Raw genomic sequence first — 7,687 nt, forward strand, 5'->3', positions numbered from 1 at the left:
GGCCTGGTGGCTAAAAGTCTCGCTTCACACGGTGAGGGTCCGGGTTCGATTCCCAGCGAGGGTAGAAACATTGGGAGTGTTGCCTTACATCTGTTGTCTTTGTTCACCCATCGGGAAAATGGGTACCTGGGTGTTAGTGGACTGGTGTGGGTCACATCCTGGGTGTTAGTGGACTGGTGTGGGTGGCATCCTGGGTGTTAGTGGACTGGTGTGGGTGGCATCCTGGGTGTTAGTGGACTGGTGTGGGTGGCATCCTGGGTGTTAGTGGACTGGTGTGAGTGGCCACTTGATACTGGAGTTCCGCAGGGAAGTGTCCTTGGTCCCCTGCTCTTCCTCATATACATCAATGATCTTCCAAACATATCCCAACACCTGAAACTCATTCTCTTTGCTGACAACACGACTTATTTCATCTCCCACCCTAATCTTGCCAAACTCAACACCATTGTTAACGAGGAGCTGATCAAAATATCGACTTGGATGACAGCCAATAAACTTACACTTAACACTGACAAAACCTACTATATTATGTTTGGTAGCAGAGCAGGAGATGCACAAATTAACATTAAGATCGACAACACTCTAATTACCAGACATAATGAGGGCAAATTTCTAGGCCTATACCTCGACAACAACCTGAACTTCAGTACCCATATCCAACACATAACAAAAAAAGTATCCAAAACAGTGGGATCCTCTCCAAGATACGATACTACGTGCCCTTCTCACGCTATACCATTCACTTATATATCCATACCTCACCTATGCTATCTGTGCTTGGGGATCAACTGCAGCAACACACCTAAAGCCAATAATAACCCAACAAAAAGCCGCAGTAAGAATAATCGCTAAATCCCATCCCTGGCAACCCCCCCCCCACTCTTCATAGATCTAAACTTACTCCCTGTTCAGAACATCCACACTTACTACTGTGCAATCTACATCTACAGGACCTTAAATTTCAATATTAACCTTGACCTAAAACGCTTTCTTGATAGTTGTGACAGAACCCACAGACATAACACCAGACACAAACATCTCTATGACATTCCCCGTGTCCGACCAAACCTTTACAAAAATTCAATGTATTTCAAAGGACCTAAAATCTGGAACACCCTACCTGAGAACTCTAGAACTGCAGACACATTCATCACTTTCAAAACTACAGTTAGAAAACATCTTATCTTCCTGATCCACCCCGACAACTAACTACATGATAACCACCTGGTGGTTCACAATTACACTCACTCACACACTGACTATAAACCCAGAAATACTAATCTTAATCTTAAAATAATAAATCCTAACTAGTCATAAGTTTGTCTATGATACTCCAATATAGACACTTTGTATTGTGCCAAAACAAAACATTCACATTGCTAAACTCACAAATTATAATGTAGTCACTTAGACTTAATACCATAATCTGTAAGGATTTAATGTTAAGAATTAATCTAAGTCTGCTGGAAATGCCTAGCCATGCTAGGTGTCCTAGCGGCCCCCTCTGTAATTAGTATTTTATAACATGTAAACCACACAATACCCAAAACCTGTAAACCCCACATTGTAACCCTTATAGAGAATAAACTTGAATTGTACATGTACTGGTATACCTTGTACATGTACTTGTATACCTTGTACATGTACTTGTATACCTTGTACATGTACTGGTATACCTTGTACATGTACTTGTATACCTTGTACATGTACTTGTATACCTTGTACATGTACTTGTATACCTTGTACATGTACTGGTATACCTTGTACATGTACTTGTATACCTTGTACATGTACTTGTATACCTTGTACATGTACTAGTATACCTTGTACATGTACTAGTATACCTTGTACATGTACTTGTATACCTTGTACATGTACTAGTATACCTTGTACATGTACTAGTATACCTTGTACATGTACTTGTATACCTTGTACATGTACTAGTATACCTTGTACATGTACTTGTATACCTTGTACATGTACTTTTATACCTTGTACATGTACTGGTATACCTTGTACATGTACTTGTATACCTTGTACATGTACTTGTATACCTTGTACATGTACTAGTATACCTTGTACATGTACTAGTATACCTTGTACATGTACTAGTATACCTTGTACATGTACTTGTATACCTTGTACATGTACTAGTATACCTTGTACATGTACTTGTATACCTTGTACATGTACTAGTATACCTTGTACATGTACTAGTATACCTTGTACATGTACTTGTATACCTTGTACATGTACTAGTATACCTTGTACATGTACTTGTATACCTTGTACATGTACTAGTATACCTTGTACATGTACTAGTATACCTTGTACATGTACTTGTATACCTTGTACATGTACTTGTTTACCTTGTACATGTACTTGTATACCTTGTACATGTACTTGTATACCTTGTACATGTACTTGTATACCTTGTACATGTACTTGTATATCTTGTACATGTACTAGTATTCCTTGTACATGTACTAGTATACCTTGTACATGTGCTTGTACACCTTGTACATGTACTTGTATACCTTGTACATGTACTTGTATACCTTGTACATGTACTTGTATACCTTGTACATGTACTTGTATACCTTGTACATGTACTAGTATACCTTGTACATGTACTAGTATACCTTGTACATGTACTTGTATACCTTGTACATGTACTTGTATACCTTGTACATGTACTTGTATACCTTGTACATGTACTAGTATACCTTGTACATGTACTTGTATACCTTGTACATGTACTTGTATACCTTGTACATGTACTAGTATACCTTGTACATGTACTAGTATACCTTGTACATGTACTTGTATACCTTGTACATGTACTAGTATACCTTGTACATGTACTTGTATACCTTGTACATGTACTTGTATACCTTGTACATGTACTTGTATACCTTGTACATGTACTAGTATACCTTGTACATGTACTAGTATACCTTGTACATGTTTACCTGGAGTTTACCTGGAGAGAGTTCCGGGGGTCAACGCCCCCGCGGCCCGGTCTGAGACCAGGCCTCCTGGTGGATCAGAGCCTGATCAACCAGGCTGTTGCTGCTGGCTGCACGCAAACCAACATACGAGCCACAGCCCGGCTGATCCGGAACTGACTTTAGGTGCTTGTCCAGTGCCAGCTTGAAGACTGCCAGGGGTCTGTTGGTAATCCCCCTTATGTGTGCTGGGAGGCAGTTGAACAGTCTCGGGCCCCTGACACTTATTGTATGGTCTCTTAACGTGCTAGTGACACCCCTGCTTTTCATTGGGGGGATGGTGCATCGTCTGCCAAGTCTTTTGCTTTCGTAGTGAGTGATTTTCGTGTGCAAGTTCGGTACTAGTCCCTCTAGGATTTTCCAGGTGTATATAATCATGTATCTCTCCCTCCTGCGTTCCAGGGAATACAGGTTTAGGAACCTCAAGCGCTCCCAATAATTGAGGTGTTTTATCTCCGTTATGCGCGCCGTGAAGGTTCTCTGTACATTTTCTAGGTCGGCAATTTCACCTGCCTTGAAAGGTGCTGTTAGTGTGCAGCAATATTCCAGCCTAGATAGAACAAGTGACCTGAAGAGTGTCATCATGGGCTTGGCCTCCCTAGTTTTGAAGGTTCTCATTATCCATCCTGTCATTTTTCTAGCAGATGCGATTGAAACAATGTTATGGTCCTTGAAGGTGAGATCCTCCGACATGATCACTCCCAGGTCTTTGACGTTGGTGTTTCGCTCTATTTTGTGGCCAGAATTTGTTTTGTACTCTGATGAAGATTTAATTTCCTCATGTTTACCATATCTGAGTAATTGAAATTTCTCATCGTTGAACTTCATATTGTTTTCTGCAGCCCACTGAAAGATTTGGTTGATGTCCGCCTGGAGCCTTGCAGTGTCTGCAATGGAAGACACTGTCATGCAGATTCGGGTGTCATCTGCAAAGGAAGACACGGTGCTGTGGCTGACATCCTTGTCTATGTCGGATATGAGGATGAGGAACAAGATGGGAGCTAGTACTGTGCCTTGTGGAACAGAGCTTTTCACCGTAGCTGCCTCGGACTTTACTCTGTTGACGACTACTCTCTGTGTTCTGTTAGTGAGGAAATTATAGATCCATCGACCGACTTTTCCTGTTATTCCTTTAGCACGCATTTTGTGCGCTATTACGCCATGGTCACACTTGTCGAAGGCTTTTGCAAAGTCTGTATATATTACATCTGCATTCTTTTTGTCTTCTAGTGCATTTAGGACCTTGTCGTAGTGGTCCAATAATGTACTTGTATACCTTGTACATGTACTTGTATACCTTGTACATGTACTTGTATACCTTGTACATGTACTTGTATACCTTGTACATGTACTAGTATACCTGGTACATGTACTTGTATACCTTGTACATGTACTTGTATATCTTGTACATGTACTGGTATACCTGGTACATGTACTTGTATACCTTGTACATGTACTAGTATACCTTGTACATGTACTTGTATACCTTGTACATGTACTTGTATACCTTGTACATGTACTTGTATACCTTGTACATGTACTTGTATACCTTGTACATGTACTGGTATACCTTGTACATGTACTAGTATACCTGGTACATGTACTTGTATACCTTGTACATGTGCTAGTATACCTGGTACATGTACTTGTATACCTTGTACATGTACTAGTATACCTTGTACATGTACTAGTATACCTGGTACATGTACTTGTATACCTTGTACATGTACTAGTATACCTGGTACATGTACTTGTATACCTTGTACATGTACTTGTATACCTTGTACATGTACTTGTATACCTTGTACATGTACTAGTATACCTTGTACATGTACTAGTATACCTTGTACATGTACTTGTATACCTTGTACATGTACTAGTATACCTTGTACATGTACTAGTATACCTTGTACATGTACTAGTATACCTTGTACATGTACTTGTATACCTTGTACATGTACTAGTATACCTTGTACATGTACTAGTATACCTTGTACATGTACTTGTATACCTTGTACATGTACTTGTATACCTTGTACATGTACTTGTATACCTTGTACATGTACTTGTATACCTTGTACATGTACTTGTATACCTTGTACATGTACTTGTATACCTTGTACATGTACTTGTATACCTTGTACATGTACTTGTATACCTTGTACATGTACTTGTATACCTTGTACATGTACTTGTATACCTTGTACATGTACTTGTATACCTTGTACATGTACTTGTATACCTTGTACATGTACTTGTATACCTTGTACATGTACTTGTGTACCTTGTACATGTACTTGTATACCTTGTACATGTACTTGTATACCTTGTACATGTACTTGTATACCTTGTACATGTACTTGTATACCTTGTACATGTACTTGTATACCTTGTACATGTACTTGTATACCTTGTACATGTACTTGTATACCTTGTACATGTACTTGTATACCTTGTACATGTACTTGTATACCTTGTACATGTACTAGTATACCTTGTACATGTACTTGTATACCTTGTACATGTACTAGTATACCTTGTACATGTACTTGTATACCTTGTACATGTACTTGTATACCTTGTACATGTACTTGTATACCTTGTACATGTACTTGTATACCTTGTACATGTACTTGTATACCTTGTACATGTACTTGTATACCTTGTACATGTACTTGTATACCTTGTACATGTACTTGTATACCTTGTACATGTACTTGTATACCTTGTACATGTACTTGTATACCTTGTACATGTACTTGTATACCTTGTACATGTACTTGTATACCTTGTACATGTACTTGTATACCTTGTACATGTACTTGTATACCTTGTACATGTACTTGTATACCTTGTACATGTACTTGTATACCTTGTACATGTACTTGTATACCTTGTACATGTACTTGTATACCTTGTACATGTACTTGTATACCTTGTACATGTACTTGTATACCTTGTACATGTACTTGTATACCTTGTACATGTACTTGTATACCTTGTACATGTACTTGTATACCTTGTACATGTACTTGTATACCTTGTACATGTACTTGTATACCTTGTACATGTACTTGTATACCTTGTACATGTACTTGTATACCTTGTACATGTACTTGTATACCTTGTACATGTACTTGTATACCTTGTACATGTACTTGTATACCTTGTACATGTACTTGTATACCTTGTACATGTACTTGTATACCTTGTACATGTACTTGTATACCTTGTACATGTACTTGTATACCTTGTACATGTACTTGTATACCTTGTACATGTACTTGTATACCTTGTACATGTACTTGTATACCTTGTACATGTACTTGTATACCTTGTACATGTACTTGTATACCTTGTACATGTACTTGTATACCTTGTACATGTACTTGTATACCTTGTACATGTACTTGTATACCTTGTACATGTACTTGTATACCTTGTACATGTACTTGTATACCTTGTACATGTACTTGTATACCTTGTACATGTACTTGTATACCTTGTACATGTACTTGTATACCTTGTACATGTACTTGTATACCTTGTACATGTACTTGTATACCTTGTACATGTACTTGTATACCTTGTACATGTACTTGTATACCTTGTACATGTACTTGTATACCTTGTACATGTACTTGTATACCTTGTACATGTACTTGTATACCTTGTACATGTACTTGTATACCTTGTACATGTACTTGTATACCTTGTACATGTACTTGTATACCTTGTACATGTACTTGTATACCTTGTACATGTACTTGTATACCTTGTACATGTACTTGTATACCTTGTACATGTACTTGTATACCTTGTACATGTACTTGTATACCTTGTACATGTACTTGTATACCTTGTACATGTACTTGTATACCTTGTACATGTACTTGTATACCTTGTACATGTACTTGTATACCTTGTACATGTACTTGTATACCTTGTACATGTACTTGTATACCTTGTACATGTACTTGTATACCTTGTACATGTACTTGTATACCTTGTACATGTACTTGTATACCTTGTACATGTACTTGTGTACCTTGTACATGTACTTGTATACCTTGTACATGTACTTGTATACCTTGTACATGTACTTGTATACCTTGTACATGTACTTGTATACCTTGTACATGTACTTGTATACCTTGTACATGTACTTGTATACCTTGTACATGTACTTGTATACCTTGTACATGTACTTGTATACCTTGTACATGTACTTGTATACCTTGTACATGTACTTGTATACCTTGTACATGTACTTGTATACCTTGTACATGTACTTGTATACCTTGTACATGTACTTGTATACCTTGTACATGTACTTGTATACCTTGTACATGTACTGGTATACCTTGCACATGTACTTGTATACCTTGTACATGTACTTGTATACCTTGTACATGTACTTATACCTTGTACATGTACTAGTATACCTTGTACATGAAATTGTATACCTTGTTAATGTACTTGCATACCTTGTACATGTACTTATGCCTTGTAAATGTACTTGTATACCTTGTACATGTAATTGTATATCATGTACATGTACTTATATACCTTGTATACGTTGTACATGTACTTGTATACCTTGTACATATACTTGTATACCTTGTACATGTACTTGTATACCTTGTACATGTACTTGTATACCTTGTACATGTACTTGT

The sequence above is a fragment of the Cherax quadricarinatus genome, chromosome 43 (assembly GCF_038502225.1).
Source record: "Cherax quadricarinatus isolate ZL_2023a chromosome 43, ASM3850222v1, whole genome shotgun sequence".
NCBI classification, from domain to species: domain Eukaryota; kingdom Metazoa; phylum Arthropoda; class Malacostraca; order Decapoda; family Parastacidae; genus Cherax; species Cherax quadricarinatus.